The following is a 17,519-nucleotide window of genomic DNA, read 5'->3' on the forward strand; positions in this document are numbered from 1 at the left end:
TGGCCTGGCAAGGAGATGGATTTTGGGCTGGGTGAGGAGCAGTGATGAGGGGATGAACAGAGGAGAAGCAGTTTTCATGCCCAGAAATGCGTTTGTGGCTGGCAGGGCTCTTCCCTGTTGAGGTGTGTGCACAGGGCTGTGCACAAGAACCTGCCTGGGACATTGTCCCCAAAGTCCTACCTGTCCCATGCTTTGGTTACTGGGCTGTCCCCCTCTTATCGAGTATGGGTGATGTGGTTTAGGTCTCCACTCTGTGTCTGTGGGAGCTGGCGACAGGACTGGCAAAGTGGGGGGCGGCAGGCAGGTCCCGTCTGCACAGTCTTGGGGTGCCTCCTCGAAGGGGTGAGCTTCAGCTTGAGCTCCAGCGCTTCACGCTGCTGGCGTAGCCCGTGCTGAGCACGCGCGGACGGGGTGGGAAGCCGGGGGTGAATTGTTTCTGCTTTTGCCCAGGGCTTTTCAGCAAAACATTTTGCAGCGGGGCAGAGAGCCGGCCCTAGAGGGGTCTGTGCCCCAGAGCCACCGTCCCCAGCGCTGGCCTGGCCGGTTCACCTGCAGAGCACGTAGGCTTGTAATTCGTTCTCAAAAACCACGCAGAGCTGGGCTGCAGTTAGGCTGCATTGTCTCGTACCTGCATCTCCCAGCCCGGTGCTTTGTTCTTGGCTTACCCTTGACTTTTTCCGATGTCTTTGAGCGGGTTGCATCTCTTCTCTGCGCCTCAATTCTTCATGCAGTGCTTGCCCCAGAGAGCCTTGCTCTTCTCTGAGCCCTCTAAACCTTCTCATGAGGAGTGTTTACGGGTGACTCGGTTGCAGATTTTTCTAGGAAATATCAGAGGAGCTTGTGGTGCTGGACTCTCGTTAGGCCCCCAGAATGCTGTGCAACACGCTTTAATCTTCAGAATGAAATTAAAGCAAGACTTTCAACTTGGGTTTTTCTTTGGGAGTCGCTTTATTTTAAGCCCACTTTTTTCTGATTAGTCTTTTATTAGGGAATAAAAACCCATATCCTGAAATCTTGCCTATTTAAATAATTGCCAGGCTTGGGCTTTTTTAAGTCACAAGATGGCTGTGCTGGTTTCTTGGTGCCCTCCATCAAAGCAGCGCTGAAAGCGGTGGCATCAAATGAAGTCCTGTCTGTCTGTCCCTTTCTGTCTGTCCATGCGTCTGTTGGCTCCTTGGGCAGTTGCAGCCTCTGGATGGGACAGTGGGAGCAGGGCAGTGCGGGACAGAGGCACCCTTCGTCGCGCCTGCAGTCGGCTGACGCCATGAGCGCGCGCTTGCTTGCTGTTGAGTCTCTCGGAAGCGTGCTTTGGCCGGCAAAGAGCCGGGAAAACCCGTGTCGCTGCCAAGCACTCCCATCCAGGGGAGGGTTTGGGGCTCTTGGGAAAGCTCTGGGGCAGATGGGATGGGATGAGGCAGGAGTGGGCGGCAGCAGACGGGCGTGTGGGGGATGCCGGCGGCAAGGAGGTGGTGGAAGGGACGCCGGGTGCGGGAACAGCCCGTGCGGCTGGGCGGCGGAGGGGGTGGGTGTGCAGCCCCGCTGCTCAGCTCGGTGCCAGCTGCCCCCTCTCCGGCTGTGCCGCTCTTCCCGGCGGGGCTCCGTGCCGCGGCCGCCCCCTCCCATGCGTGAAGGCTTTGGCAGAGCCCCGTGCCGTGGGAGTGGGAGCTCCCCGCTGCTGCAGGAGATCCGGGCTCCGTCTCGCCCCTGCGGATGCTCGGCGCGTGTCTCCCATGGATGCTGCAGCACCGGGCACAGGGCAGGCGGCCGCTGCTCAGCTGAGGTTGACCCATGTCGTCTCCCTGTTCTCTGCTCCTGGGCTCTGGCTGCTCACCACTGCCTGGATCAGGCCCTCCTGTCACTGCTTCTCTTGGTTTCTGTTTTCCCGTGTGCCCCAGGGGCAAGCTGGAGCAGCATCCGTGCTCATCTTTTTGGTCCCTTCTGCTGCTGGGACCAGGAATCATCTGGGGACCACAGTAGGCCAGAGTGGGAAGCAGCCTTTGCTCTCCTGCCTGGTACCTGCCACACTCTGGGATGGGGCTTGGGATTTTGGGACAGGACTGAAATCCCAGTGTGGCTCCCACATTGCTGCGTTGCGTCGCTGTGCTTCGGGCGTTGCACGGAGCCTGAGACTTTGACCAACAGTGCAACATCCCCACAACCTCCTGCGCGCAGGCTGCTGGGAGGCACGGGTGATGCTGCGCCTGACCTCGGCTCTTCACCCCCCCCAGATGGGTGCGTGTGAGCGGAGGTGACTTTTGGGCCAGCATCAGTCTTGCAACATACGGGGAGGCTCCAGCCCTGAGATAAGGGAGCTGATGCACAGAAACCTGCAGCAGCTCATCTTCTCCCCAGCCTCCTGCGATTAAACACGCAACCGGAGCTGTGGCTGCAGCGAAGCTGCTGATGGTGGGCTCGGGGACTCTGGCTGTGGGGATGGACGGACACCAACCATTTTCATTTTCAGGCGCTTTCATAACTTGCATAGCTGGGCCTCTTGCCGCAGGGTGTCCTGTTCTGCCTCGCCTCCGGCATCGGCTGGTACTTAACTGTGTGTTCCCAGCAGTTCCCACCCGCGAGGGGAGGTCTCGGGTTCCCTCCTGGCTGGAGGGGTGCCCGGGAGCTGCAGCTCTTGCTCCCTGCCCCGCGGCGTGACCCGGCGGGGAACGCAGCACTGTCTCTGTCCGTGGCCTCTGCGACCGGCTCCTGCTGTGCTGACACAGCTTTTGGGTCCCTCCGATGTGGAGGCAGGGTGCCTGGAGCACTGCTTGCAGGATAACACAGCAGAAACCCTGCCGGACATCCCTGCTCCGAGACCCAGCTCGGGAGAGGCAGAGGTCGTGGCAAAGCGCCGTTCCATGGTTTACCAGCGCATGCTGGAGCTTTCCCTGCTCCTGGTGGGATACAAACAGGCTGGGCTGTGCCTCTGACACTGCTGCTATGTCCTACCCAAATGGCAGAGTGGAAAAACCCTTTGGCTTTGCTTTTACTGTTTGCAGTAAAATGGAGCAGCGTCCCAGGGGCTTTGAGGCACCGAGAGCCGGTCTCTGTCTCTGCCGGGGCAGAGGGAGCTGCTCGGGGCGTTGCTGGCAGGCTCTGAGCAAGCGTTGTCCCACAGCCAACCCCTTCAGGGTGCAAACTCCTGCCCTGCTCTGGAGAGGGATTTGCTGCAGATCTTGCACCCTGTTGTGGGGCAGCCCCGCTCTTTCTCGGCTGTTGGGGCACGTCTGCCATCCTGCAGGTTGTTTATACGTGTTTTTTGGATGCAAGGGCTTGGCTGAGCATCGTGGCTGCGTGTTTTTGCCTCCGGTGAGCACAGGAGCAGAACGAGCCGTCTGTTCCCGGGGTGGCCAGAGAGAGCTCAGGGAAATGTGGTGGTCCCAGCTGGACCCCAAGTTAAGGGGAGTGTGGTGGAGGGTTTTGGGGACAAAGGAGAGCAGAAGGGGCTTGTTTGAAATCACGAGTGGGTGATTGTGCTCTAGCACTGGTTGTTAACATCCCTCTGCGTTCTCCTGAGAGCTCGTGTGACTGGGAGCACTGGGCTTGCAGCTGGGGAGGCGTGGGCCAATGGCCCTCATGTCCCCAGCAGTGACGATGACCCTGTCTGCCCTGTCCCCCTTCCCTCTGAGCCGGGGTAGCTCTCAGAGAGCCTCTCCCGACCTTTCCAGCTCTGTGCCCTCAGCTGCCACCAAGTGACACTGTGACATTTCACGTCTTGGATGTCTGAGCAATTTCATAAAGCAAAAGCCATCAGAAACGAAATGCTTTGGCTTTTTGTGTCCAACAAATTGGGTTTGTTAACCTGAAGCTTCGTCTGTCAGCTGGTGGGGCCCCTCTGCGGTGGGTGGCCGATGGGATGGGGTGGGAAGGGGCCAGAAAGCACGGATGGGACATGAGGAGCAGGGAGTGGTGTTATGCAGCAGTGTGTAATATTTGCTGCATTTTCAGCAGTGCATTTCTGGAGGTCTTTTTGGAAGAGAATGGGTCTTTGCATCGCGTATGGGACAGCTGAGCTACCGGTGCTGCAACCCAGCCCGGTCAAGGTCGCAGTTGCTGTTTCTCTCTCTCCCAAGGAGGAAAGCAGAGCCTTTACCTACCTCCGTCAGCCAGGTGATGCTACCGTACTCGATTTACCCCGGCGTGCTACGGTGGCAAAGCAAGATCAATGCGAAGGACTCTGCCACACGAGCCGCAGCCCGCGCCCGGGCGTGTTTGGACGGGGCAGCACTGCCTTTGCGGCCGCGCGTAGCTGCCAGGCTCGGCGTGCGCGGCCCTGGCCACGAGCCCATCGTGTTTGCACAGAGCACGGGCTTCGTTTGCCGAGGGGGAGGCAGGCACCGGCCCGTGCCGCTGCCCGGCGTGACTCTACACGCGGCAGGCGGTTGCACGGGACCTGCTTTTAAACAGCATGCTGCGTATCACGTTGTTTATGGTGCGTGTGTATGGCAGGTAGAAGATGTGTCCCTGGGTCCCTTCTGCCGTCCCTGGGGAGCAGGAGGGAGCGTGTGGGCAGGGGGAGGTCATTTCGTCTGCTTTCGGGCTCTGTTCAGACTTAATGCAGATTAACCCTGCTCCGAGGATAGACATGAGGAGTCCTGGGTCCCTGGAGAACAGCAAAGTTGCTTCCCTCCCCTATTCCTTTTTTTCTAAATTAAGGAAAAAGAAATAAAACAAACAAAAAAGACTCTCTGTGATGCAGGCAGCCGAGCGTGTGTGGGGAGAGCCAGCTCCCTGCCAAACTGTTGCAGGCAGCAGCCACCACTGCCTTGGGGACCCTGCACCAGCCCGGTGATGCTGGCAGCGCTGGAGCCGGCTGCTCCCGCTCTCTGTCCCGGTGTCCCCTCGGCCGTGGAGCGTTGCTGCTGCAGCTCCCTCCGTCTGCGCCGTCTATCTCAGCCTTGCCTTTCCCCGGCAGAGGCTTTGTCGTGGGTCCTCGGCAGATCCGTTGCTGCCCACGCGGTCCCCGTGGCAGCTTGCAGCCGGTGTTGGGGTTTTGCAGGTCTCGCTTGGCTGCTCAGCAGGCTCCGGTGTGGGATGGCTGCAGGCTCTGGAAGACTCCAGTGCTGCTCATGTGGAAAACACTCGCAGTAACCACAAAGAATGGAGATGGTGCTTAAAAAAAAAAAAAAAATACAACCCACAGAAAAAGGTCATCTGTAGGGGCCTACAGCACGGGGATACTGAAGCTGCTTCGTGTCATTTCTGCTGGGGTTGTGTGAATTGAGAAACTCTTTCCCCAGAGGGATGTGTTTATGAAGCAGAGCTGTGCAGGAGATGTCCTGTCCTGCCGATGTCATTGGCCTGGATGCTCCCTCCTGCCCGCGCAGTCCTGCTGGAAAATCGCCCCAAAACACCCTGCTGACAGCCCCCGTGGCATTTCCTCAGGAGGGCTGGTTAACCCTGGTTTTTGGTCGCACAAGTCCTTGTGCATCAGCTGCTGCTTTGGGCATTTCCTGCACTCCCGGAGCAATCCCATGGGAGGGCAAAGTGTGAATCCTGAATCCTCCTGCACAAGCAGCCATGGCCAGTGGAACAGGAGAGGAGCTCTGGCTCCAACGGGGACATGGCTCCAACTCGTTGCCAACCTCGGAGGGCTCCAGGAGGGCTCGGGGATGTGGCAAACGTCTTCCTTAGGTGTTGGAAGGGGCTTGGAGGACTCAGCAAGGTGCTGCAGCACCCCGAGCCTGTGCCTGGTATCTCCCGTGGCTGTGCTTTTGCAGGAGAACTGCTAGAGAAGAGAAATGCATTCCAAGATTTAGTTCGCAATGTGCACATTTCAGTTTTTTCTGTCCTAACATCACCCAGAAGATCCCCACCACCCCGTGCATCAGGGATGCACAGTCAAGTCCAAGGCCAGGGGCTGTAGTTGAGGCTGAGATGCTCAGACCCTCCCTGGGCTTCATACAGACCAAAGGTTGGGCATGGTGGGCAACGAGTCCAGCGGGGTCAGCAGGCACGTGGCTGCCAGAAGATACCCAATGGTGTGGAAAATCCCTTTATTCAGTTTTCCCATGTCTGAAGTGCGAGTGGGAGACTTGGACCTGGCTGTGTCCCAATGTGGAGAAAGGGGCTGGAACCTTCTGCCCAGGTGCCAGTGCCATGGATGTGTGTGGCACATCCTCCCAGCTCTGTTGCCTCAAGTTGAGGATTTGATGAATCCTGCTGTTTCAAAATAAATAGCTAGTTATTTTGGGCCAGGAAGGCAAACAAATCAACAGGCCAGTGATTTCTTCAATCATCCTGCATGCTGCACAGGGGAAAAATTAATAAAGTACCTGCCAGCCCTAGAAGCTATTTGTTAAAGCCACAGATAATGATGGGCAAAATTGAGTTCCTGCTTATGATGGGTTTGCTCACGCTCCTGCGCTCCTGCTCCCTCTCCAAGGCATCGCCGTTCCTGACAGTGCCGTGGTGGGAAAGGAGATATTGATCTGCGATCCGGGTCTGAGCTTTTGCAGTGTTGGGAAGAGCACGGAGCTCTCTTACCTCTCCGAGGACCTGCTTGCGCTCTTGGAATTGGGCCCTTTTAGGTGTTTTGGGATCCATGAGAAATGTGGATTATCCATGGAGTCGCTGTCCTGTGGTTATTGCTCATTTCTTGGTGAGTCTGGGCCTTTAGAGGCTTTTCAGGGTTTTGCAGAAACCGCTCCTGGCATGGGCCTGATGGAAACTGCCATGTGTGGTGGTCGCTGTTGGAGGAGGGAGGGCTGGGACCAGGCTCCTTTCCCCGCTTTGCTGCAGACCAAGGGAACGTCGTTTTTGCAGTTCATTCTTGAACTTTCTCACCTGTGAGATGGGCACACGCAGAGCCATCCTTCATCAGGAGTCCAGGACTCAACCCACGAATCCATGAGATTTTTCACGTGATAACCATGAACTTGAGAAGACCAAGCTTTCCTTGGGCTACTGATAATTGGATCAAAGAAGCAGCCAACATTGCCTGGCTCATTAGGGCTGTTGGCTACTCTGTGTTTGCCTTCCAAAGGTTAACCAAAAAACATTTAGCTTCTGCCATTGAGAATAAAACACCACATCATGGGAACATCCAACATCTCTTGATCGCAGAGTTAGTGATGTATGAAGGCTGAAGGACTATCATCACCTCTGGGTCTTGTTGCTGCAGAGCAAACCCCCCTGGGCACCCACTGTCATATCTCCCCATCCCATGCGGTCAGTGGAATCCAAAGTACTCCTCGTGCAGCAGGGACCTCCTGCAACTCGTTGCAGTTTTGGGGGCTGCCATCCAGCTGCTGCCGTTGGGTCTCCCCTGAAACTTTCTTCTTGGCCAACTTATTTTAGGAATATTTCATGCCAAAGGTGGTAACGGTGCAGGATCTCACATCGAGAGAGATGGAGGGTTTGTCCAGCTGTGTATTTACTGGTTTAGTGCTGCCTTGCATTACCTTACTGGAATATTAACTATGCAAACAGCAGGTTAAATGGCTGTGAGTAGAAGTCCCAACCCCAAATAAACTGGTGCGAAGGCCAGAGGGAAAGGTGAGCAGGTGAATGCTCATACCTGCAGCTCAAATGGACAGAGGTCTCTTGGGAGATGACTTAAGAAGAAAAACCTTCCTCCCCCTCGGTTTGGGTGATGCCCCATCTGTAATCCTGTCCACAGGAGCCCTTTTGGCATTGGGGAGGCTGAAGGCAGTGTTTGTTTTGGGTTTTTTTTGTGATGACTATTCTCCTCCCTCACAAAATACCCCCCTTTGGGCTGCTTTCATGTTCAAAGCAAGAGGAACGTGGCTCCTCCTGCTAACGAACCTTTCCTGGTTGCCCTGGCTCGTGGGTGGGTGTGAAGAGCAGATCTGCATTTAGCTCACTGCTGGCAAGGCTTTGGGAAAAAAGGGGGGAAAGTCCCTTTTGAGTTTACTGTTGCTGTAAGAGATGCAGGCTCCGTGGCTGGCGTTAGTTGGGGAATGTGGCCGTAAGGTGGTACGAAGTGGCCCTTGAGCTGAAGGTGTGCTCCATGGCGGTGGATGAAGCTCCTATCCCACTTACTGGAGGGCTCATGGGTCCTGTCACAGCACTGAGGAATATCAAAACCAAGAACTGATCTGCATTCAGAGCATTTAAATTAAATGGAGAGCAAGTTGTATTTTTAAGCTGCTGGTGTTGAGCTCTTGGGTGTCTGTGGATGGAGAGGACCCGTGGTCAGTGGTGTCTCACTGTGGTGAGGCAGCGGCTGCTGCTTTCTGGCTGGGTTTGGTTTGGGGCTCCAGGTTCTCCCGTACGTGCCTCCATGTACCTTGCACGAGCACCCTTTTAGGTGTGCAAAAAAGCAGTACACGAGCTTTTTAGGGAAGAAACAGTAGCCTGCAGTGATGGCAAATGAACTAATATTTCACTGCTCTTGGAGGAACAGAGAGAAGATCTGCTTTGTGCTGGATGCAAGCAGTGGGTCAAATCCCGAGTCCTGTCTTTAGGCTCTAGATGTCCTTTTTTGTCTTGGAGTGGTGGATCTGAGGCCAGATGATCCCAAGAAACCCTCTCTTGGGGGCCAGGAGGAGCCGACCTCCCCTTCAAGGGGTGGGTTGTGTTGGGACTCCAAGCTGCTCCCACCCCCACGCAGGGACCTCACCATGAACGCTCTCGATAACGCCGTGTGGCAGCCACTGCGAGCGGCTCGGGCCTTCTCTGGCACAGAAAGGACAAATTAAATAAACATGCTTGATTGCTTAAACATTTGTTTTTTAAATTAGCAGCAGCTTTTTTATATTAAAGTATGTGGATATGCTGCTGGGGAACACTTTAGCAAGTTGTTTTTTTCTTCCTGGTGCTACTTTTCCAGAGTGATTCTTGATTTAAAAACCAAATGCAAAATGCAGGCCAAGTTTGAGGTTTAATCCTGTAAAAGATGTCGATGGGAAGAAACTGCGCTGCTTGGAGCTGTGGGGCCCTGTTGGGATGCGTGATGGGACAGGCCTTGAAGGCAGCGGCGTTTGCGAATCGTGCCTGGGGAAAAGGGGTCTGTGAACGGCTCGGAAGGGCTCCATGGATGTCCACAGCTTCTCGGGAAAAGTTTTAGTGGTCCATGAATTGTCAAAATGTTGAAATCTCCTGCAGGGAGGTGTTTGGAGGTGCTGTATACAGGATCGTAACTGCCTGCGCGCTCACAGGGAGCTGGATCTGCAGCCCCCGTGCCGTGGTCTCGGTGAGCTGGGCTTGGGCTTGCGCCTTCCCCTCCGTGCGTGGTACGGTGGGTGGCCCTGCACCAGGCTCTTCGCCGGCTGTGCCCCTGGTTTTGTTTTTACTCTTTGGCCTCTGGCCTGTTTAGATGGCGAAGAGACAGACCGGCGGGAGGGTTACGGCTTGTTCAGCATTGCAGGGTAAGGGGGTTTTAGATGCTGCTCTGACAGTAACCAAGATTGCTAAATAGCATCTCTGGGAAGGCAAAATGCAGCCAGAGAGCCGCTAATGCTTCGCATTGACCTTGCTTCAAGCATGGGGGGGGGTTGCTGTTTCCATAGGCTTGCTATCAATTTCCTAAAATAGCATCTATCCAAAAAATGACACTAATAACGGAGCAAGGATCCGTGTGTGCGTACCTGTGGGAGTACCGGCCCCGCTGGGGCTTTCCGGGTGTGGTGGCATCGCGGATTAAACTGTGCTCCTGCAGTTTCAGAAAAAAATAGGTAAGAGTTCCCAGAGCTCTGCTGCTTTTTGTGTCATCCCCCCCGGGTGGTGGCAAAGCTCCCGGGAGCCAGCTCAGGGACCAGCCTGGCTCAGGGGAGCCGAGGGGAGGACCCTGGGCCGGCGCTGCTCCCTTTCCCTTTGCGTGGACCCCAGGCCACATCCTTAATGTTTTAATTAATGGATGCATCCCGCATGAGCACAGCTCCAGCTCGGCTGCGGGGGTCCACGCGTTGCGGCAGGATCGGGGCCTCTGCGTGACCCAAGCGGGGAAGGGGATGGGGGAACAGATGCTGCTCCACACCCTGGCTCTGCACCCTTCCTGAAGGCAACCAGCAGTGGGTTTGTTGTTGTTCTATTTTGTTTTTATGTATTAAAGGTTTAATAAATGGTATTAAATACTGGGAAACTTAAGGTAATTAAATGTGGAAGCAGAAGGAAAAAAAACTTTAAGGCATCCTCTCCAGGAAACTAATCGGCTCCATGCCTCCTTATCTTAATGATTTTCATAATTTAGTTGAATGCAGAGATAATGGATCTGATGAACCTTTCTGGAGCTAAGTTTAGATTTAATGGGCTTCTTGCTGGGGAGCGGGATGGGGGCAGGTACAATCAATGCGCTTAAGGAGGGAGATAAGAGCAAGAGAACCTGAAATAAACAGCCAAACGGGTTTTCGGAAGACTTAAAAGTTGCTGCGTGTCCATGCTGAGTGCTCCCTCCTTCCCACCTGGAATTAACCTCGGAAATCATTTTCAGAGGCCACGTGATTTCCTCCGGCTCGGCCGCAGCGGCGATGCCAGCGGGTTTTGCCTCTCTGCACAACCTCTGACCCTCCCTGCGACGAGGGAGCCGCAAAGCCGGGATCATCTGCGTTAATCTGGTCTCATTGAGGCGGGATCAGTGAAACCACCTTGCAGATTCACTGTATTACGGAGCAGATTGAGGGACTTAGAGAGCAAATTTAATAAATATAATTTTGATATTACTTGTCGGGGAAAAAAAACCGACTCCGCTGAGCGGCTGATGTTGAAGCACCCTGTGAAGGATGGTTAGTAGGGACATGATGTGTTTGGAGAGCTGGGGGAGAGGGGCTGGGGAAAACGTTGAATATTGATGTGGGGTGATGGGGATGGGAGGAAAGGACATCCCTCGGGGCTGGTCTGGGCCAAGAGCTGGGTCTCAGCGGCACGTGCTAAAGCAAGCAGGGCTGGGTGTGCTTGGGCAAGGGGGAAATGTGGGTGTTTGCTAAGGGACAGAGGAAACACAGTGCAGGGTCTGCACCTTCGGTTCCTCTCCGGTGCAGCCTCGAGTCTCCTGCAGCCTCGTGGCTCTGTCGGTGCCGACCAGGGTGTGCAGGGCGCTCCAGATGATTTACAGCCAGAGCTGGGTGGAGATGCTGAAGCTGACCCCGGACCCGAAGCAGCTTTGCTGTGTCGGTGCTGTGACGACTGCCTGCGGTGCGGAGCCAAGCTGAGCCCCGTGCACCCGCGGCCAAGCCCGTACCCCTCCATGGGCATTCCGGGCGGCGTAGCGAGCCGCTTCAGAGGTGGTGGCAAAGCTGGGGTTGGTTTTGCAGCCGACTGTTTGAAATCGGCAGCTGCCGCTTTGGTTTGTGTCTGCTTCGTGCCAGGGAGGTGGCACGGCGCGGTGGCTCTGGGGACAGCTCCAGGTGTTGGGGTTTGGGGTCCCGGGGTGCCTTTGTGTCTCGGGGCTCCCTGTAGTTCCCGGTCGAGTCTTTGAGCTGTGCTGTAACGCGTCTGAAGCCTCTTTGGGAGCTTTCCAGTGGAAAAGGCAGAGCTGATCCAACAGGCCAAAGGCATGAACGGGGGCACGTGAGGCAGGTGCTGGGCACCCAAGTGCGACCTGGGGAGCCGGGCTGGGAGCAGGCACTGCTTGCGGATGGGCTCTTCTGCCCAGCTGTGAGCAGAGCAGCGCAGCCAAGCAAAAAGCCTGTCCGCGGGGCCCAAGGAATCACAGGAATCACAGGAGAGCTCTGGCTACGCGGGATGGAGGGAAAGCGATTGCAGTGGGAAACCCCAAACCCACTCTTCCAGGGCTGGTCGTGGTGAGCGAGGTTTCGGCTGTGCCGGGGAGTGGGGACGGGTGCTGCTGCCCACCGTCTGTCCTGGGAAGCATGCCTGGACCGTGCCCCTTCCCGAAGCGCTCCGGCGAGGGCAGCGTGCCCATGCTGCGCCTGCGCTGGGGACCCGCAGGGGAAGGTGCGGTGCTGGCAGCCGGAGGGGCTGGTCCGTCTTCGTCCCCGGCAGGACCCCCTGCCTGCTGGAAAAACACTTGGCTTGGGAGAAATGTGTGACCTCTTGCTAACCCCCTTCCCCTCTCACTCTGCAAGATGTTAAAAAGGAGTTAAAAAAAAAAAAAGAAAAAAAAAACCCCCACGCTGCGGCCAATCCAAGGAGGGCGAGAGCCGGGGACCATATCATTAAAATGCTAAAAATGAGCATGCTGAAAACAGACACAATTGGGTATTTAAAGCTCTGAATGAAAAGAGTGTGTGTTAGCCGGCTTGCGGAGAGCCGGTCTCCCAGAGCCCCTGGAAAATATGTGGTCAAGCCCGCACCATTAACTTTTTGTTTCTGGTTTGTGAAGTAGCTGTGAAGTCCCCGGGGTGGCACGGACCCCGCGTCGCTGCCAGGCCCGGGGGACGCGCGTGCTCTGCCGGAGGGGCGGCTTGGCCAGTCGCTGCGTGTACGTCGGGCAGCCTTTTGCTGTCCTGCGGCAAGCTTTATCCCAAAACGCGGCGCTGGGCACGGGGCCTCGTGTGGCCCCTGCGTCCCCGTGTCACCGGGGTCCCCTCCAGCCCCGGTGTTGCAGACCGGGTGGGGTTTGCGCCAGCCGCTCCCTCTTGCACTGCAGCGTGGATGGGGGGGCGAAGCGGGAGGTGCGACCCAGGGTGGGAGCTGCCCCAAACCAGCCCCAGACAGACCCCAGGGTTGAATCACCGCTAAGTCACGTCGGGGCTGTTGCATCGTTTGTTTGCAGCTTCTTCAAACCTGGGCAGCTTGGGCTGCTGGTGGCTCCCCGCTGCGGTGCCCGGGGCTGTACCAAGCGGTGTGAGGTTTTCCAGTGGTTTCTGCTGCCTCCTTTACGTGGAAGTGTGGATCTCAGCAGCCGCGCTCGAGCGTGGGTTTGCCGCATCCCAGCGCGACCCTGGGCGGAGGTTGTGGGCCGTGTTTCGCTGCGGGTTGACGCCGGCCGCAGCGTGCCGTGCGGGAGGGCGAAGGCGTGCACGGGGCTGTTTCTGCGCGCGTCTGCGAGCTCCCCTCGTGTGCGCGTGCGGAGGGATCTGTGTGGGTGCAAAATGCCCCTAAAACGTCTCCTAGGGCAAGTATGAACTGCCAGGCTGGGCTTAGCTCCAGCAGGCAGGAACAGATGAATCAGACACTTAATGGTAAAATCAAATCTCTCAAAGTATTAAAAACAACCCAGCTCCAGCGGGCTCCTCTCTGCCATGCAGGGAGCCCCAGCAAGAGGGGGTTTGAAACCAAACTGGGATTTTTCGGGGCCCCCCTCCCCGCCATATCTCTTGGCTGCCAGCCTTTCCAAAGGGGAAGTCGTACCCCGCCTCCCGCGGTCTCGGATGTCAGGTTGGCAAGAAAAATCCCATCTGTTTTCAATCTGGATCCTCACTTCCATCCACCCAGCCTTTCTCCTCCCCGCGCTCCCCCGCTCCCAGCCCCCAGAGCTGGCGTGCGCGCCAGGCAGGCCTCGGTGACGCTTTTTATTTTTTTTCCCTTTTGAAATTTCTTTTTTTTTTTCTTCTTCTTCTAAAAATGTATGTGGCCTCCTTTGCCCCCCGCGTCCCCCCCTTCTCCCAGGCACATGCTCCAGCGCAGCCCTCTCCGCGCTGGGGCCTGCCAAGAGCCTCTCTGCGCTCAGCCCCGCTCCGGTCGCTGGCTCCGAGAATTCCCAAATGACCGAGGATTTTCAACCCCGAGGTTTCAAAAAAAAAAAACACACCCAAAAAACAGGCAAAATATCTGTGTGGAAAAAAAAAAAAATAGGCAAAATCGAGAGGGGAGGGGAGAGAAGGCATTTTGTTGTTGTGATTTTGTTGTTTGGGGGTTTTGTTTGGTTCCAGCTTGTTGGTTCGATTTGGAAAAGAGCAAGTACGGAGTGTTTTGTTCCTGCCCAGAGATAAGAGAGCTGCTCTGAAATCCTGTAGAGAGTCCATGCAAAGGCGTATATGTAGCCATCGCCATATCCTAATCTCTCTGAAGAAACCCTTTTGTTGCACACCCCCTCTCGCCTTTCGCTGCGCTGTCCTCTCTTGCTGCATTTATGTCTTATTTAAAATATAAAGTCCTCAGGCTAGGAATTACCTCCTCTCTTTACAGATGGCTGCAAGAGCTTTGCACGTCTGCGGAGCTCCATGAAAAATAAATGAAGAAGGTTGTGGCTTTTGTCATTGGGTTTTCTTTTCTTTTTTTTTCCCCCCCTCCTTTTTTTTTAAAGCGCTGGGAGGTGGAAGTTTGCCTGATCGCAGAGCCGGAGCCGAGGTAGCCAGGACCCGACGAGCGGCGCTGGGCTTTGCGTTGCCGAAGCTCTCAAGGCGGGGGTCAGCACCCCGTCCCTGTCGGCTCCGCGCCGGGCTGGCGGGGGCCCACGCCACCCTGCCCCGTGCCCAGGGCTGTGAGCTCTGGGTGGGGTTCGGGGGGTTCAGCCGGCATCGGCCGAGGGAAGAGCCGGGGTGTGCTGGCCGAGGGGATGGAACCGTGCCTCAGTTTCCCCCTCGGGCGAGCGGCTGCCTGGGGGGGGGGGGGTGATGGTGGCATGGCCGGGGGTGTTGGCAGGAGTGGTGTGGGAGGGCGAGGGGGGCTTTTGCTTTTTATTTTGGGGAGTACTGTGTGAGTTATGGGAAAAAGGCTGTGAGGGGAGCTTGTCCGGGGGGACGGACCCCAAAGGGCCTGGCTCGGGAGACCCTCCGTGGCCAGGCTGGGGGGGGACGACGGGGGACCCCAAGGCCAGGCAAGGGGGGGCACCCCAAGGGCTCAGCTCCAGGGGCCCCGGGGCAGGAACCCGGGCCCAGGCGGGGGGAACCCGGGCTGTGAGGGGCCCGTCGGGCTGCGGCGCTCCCCCGGCCCGGGCCTCCCCCGCCCCCCCCCCCCCCCCCCGCACGCTGGGCCCCGCGGCCCGGCCCCGCCCCGACCCCGCCCCCTCCGCCCGGGCCGCGGCGGGGCTGCTCGGCGGGGTCGCGGCGCCCGTGGGCCCGGTCGCGCCGCGGGTGGGACGGCCGCTCCCCTCCCGGTAAGTGCCTGCCCCCCCCCCGGAGCCGGGACCAGACTCGAACCAGCCGCTTTGATTTAAAAATTTTAATTTTTTCTCCTCATTCTTAAGAAGGGGAAGCATCCCCCCCACCCCCCCACCCCGGGGCGCTCCGTGCGCGGGTCGGGCCCGGGGCCTGAGGGAGCGGCGAGGAGGGACCGGCCCCGCGGGGGTCCCGCCGCCCCCTGGGCTCCCCCCGGTGCCCCCTGGGCTCCCCCCGGTGCCTGGGAGTACCCGTTTCTGGGCCGGTCGGTTGGCCGGGCTGGGTCTGCGAGCGGCGGGGAGGGGAGCGCTGGCGGCGGCTGGGCCGGCGTGAGGGAGCGGGAAGGGGGGACCCCCCCCCCCAGCCCGTGGCTCACGGCAGCGTTTTGCTGCAAAACCAGAGACAAAAGTGTGAAAACCGCATCCAGCACCCGCGGCTCGGGCGGGGAGCGCTGCCTGCCTTACCGAGGGCCGGCTCCCCAGCTCACCCTTTTCTCCAAATTACCTCTTTTACTGCATGTTTGGGGTTTCTTTCCATGCTGGAGATGCCTGGTTATTTTTTGCGGAGCGGGAGGCAGCCCGGGTCCGCGGCAGTCGCCTGCGCGATGCTCTGCGCAGCGCGGGGCAGGACGCGGGCTTGGAGCGTTGGAGTAACGGAGAAAATTCATTCACTGTAAACAGTGCTCAACTTCTGCGCTCCGTTCCCAGGTTTAAAATGTAACTCGCTTTCTCGGTTTTATATGGCTTGCCTGCAAGCCGTTGTACTACTGCTCAAGCTCAAGATGCAGATTCATCTAAAATGTGTAATTTTAGAAACATAAGAGGGAAAAAAATGCTCCATTTTGTTATGGGAACTGCATGGCTGGAACCTTCCTGAGAAATGGCCATATTTTATCACTTTATGGTTTCTTCCTTGCTCTGGCAAAGGCAAAATACTTTAATTTTGCAGGTAACTTTTACATCAAGGCTCTAACTTTGAATTTGCAGCAGCTGGTCTGACTCAAGGCAGTTAAAGGAACACTTGAATTTAAATTTATATTGTTCTTTGGCAGAGAACTCTCCAGCAGTTAAGGACAAAAATGCAAAGATTCAGCTGATGATTACTATATATGAAAAGCAGTTTCAAACATTAACACTACAGTTCCCCTCTTAAAAAGAGGATTTTCTAGCCCGTGCTTTGTATAGCTGCATCTTGCTATCCCTTCATTCTCCTTTTCCTGAAAACGTCACTTAGCAGAGGAGAAATCACAAAATCAGGCGCGCTGGGATCACCACACGCGGAACAGAGGAACATCTGCTGAAAAGAGACGTTCGGAGAATAACTAACCACCTGCACTGAGGAATTTTTCTTCTCTGGTAACTAGCTCGGTGTTGGAGGGGTGCAGTCTGCAGTCCACGGCTGGTCGGTTCCTGGCTGCAGAGGGGCTTGGCAGCCTGTGTATTTTACAAGGCTAGTATTTATTTACAGGCTTACACAGTTGGTTGGGGTGGGTTTGGTTTTTTTTTCACCAAAAAGGAGGAAGTGAAAATTCTGCGTTTGAGCTAATCAAGCTATTTGAACACTTTCTGTGTTTTCTCTAATGTAACGAGCGCCTGGAGTTAATTGGTGCCTTTCAAGCCACCCTCTGACTTCTTGCGGAGGAGCGTGCTGGGATGTGGGCGCGAGGATGGCGAGTAAGGCTGGCTTGGAGGGCAGCTCCGGCTAAACGAGGTGGTCCCACACCAGGGTCTGAGCTGGAGAAGAGGTCTGCACAGAGAATGGCAGCTCCGGCGCTGCGCTTTCCTCTGCCGCTTTTCATCCCTGGAGTAGAAACCATAACGCTCACTGTCCTTCCATGTTACCGCTCCAAGAACTTGCCAAGTAGAAGGGAAGGTGTCTTTTATCATCTTGGGAATGTGGCATTGATCCCTAGTGTGGAAAGAGGTCCTTCACCTCCAGGAGAAGCGTGGACGCGAGTTCCAAATCTTTCTGCCAGTCGGAGTGGAAATGCGGGAGCGTTGGGGCTCCAGCTCCGCGGTCCGGCTGCTCTGCAACAGGCAAAGCAGTGATTTTTCAAAGGCGATGAAAGCAGAGAAGGCCCAGTTGTGCTTTTGAGTTGGAAGAGATGCCTATAGTTTTTTTGGGATGTGTAGGTACCAAAATAAACCGTCTGAAGGTTCAGTGTGCAGACAGAGGGTGAATTTAGTATTAGGTACTAAATTCCTGCAAAGGTGACAGTTGCAGCAGGTATATGAGGAAATCCCTCATTACCCTGCAGAGCTGGAAAAGCAGGATATGGTGTTTTATTATGTTTCTTCACCTTGATCACAGCGAGTTTCAAACACCCTCTTTACCCTCGCTGTTGAGTCTGGCCTGTGGGCACAGATTCTTGTACGGCACAGCTATTTCACTAGATTTAATCTCTAAGGAGCGTGCCAGAAAAACAGCCTTGGGGAAATGGCAATCTGCTAGCTTCCTTGTCTGTAAAATGGGAATAGCGATGCGTAACTCTTTTCTGTAAAGTGTTTTAGGGTCGACCAGTGAAAAGCGCTGAAGAGCCACGGGTTGAATCGTTTGGCCAAAAAGAGACGAGGCACAGCAGCAGTGGGGCTTGCCCAGGCTCCCGCAGCGAGTCCAGGA

General features: G+C 56.3%; 1 protein-coding gene across 21 annotated transcripts in view; it reads left to right on the forward strand.

The window, feature by feature from the left end:
- The window catches only part of PTPRS (protein tyrosine phosphatase receptor type S), a 166,005-nt gene that overhangs the window by 10,975 nt on the left and 137,511 nt on the right, over positions 1–17,519 (forward strand). The window contains exon 1 of one of the 21 annotated variants that reach the window (XM_075444335.1): positions 14,824–14,899. The exons of the other annotated variants lie outside the window; for them this stretch is intronic. The gene's annotated coding sequence lies outside the window, so the exon portion shown is untranslated. Of the gene's footprint in view, positions 1–14,823; positions 14,900–17,519 lie in introns of those variants that run through there. 21 annotated transcript variants of the gene reach the window in all.

Source organism: Opisthocomus hoazin, chromosome 27 (assembly GCF_030867145.1).
Source record: "Opisthocomus hoazin isolate bOpiHoa1 chromosome 27, bOpiHoa1.hap1, whole genome shotgun sequence".
NCBI lineage: Eukaryota > Metazoa > Chordata > Aves > Opisthocomiformes > Opisthocomidae > Opisthocomus > Opisthocomus hoazin.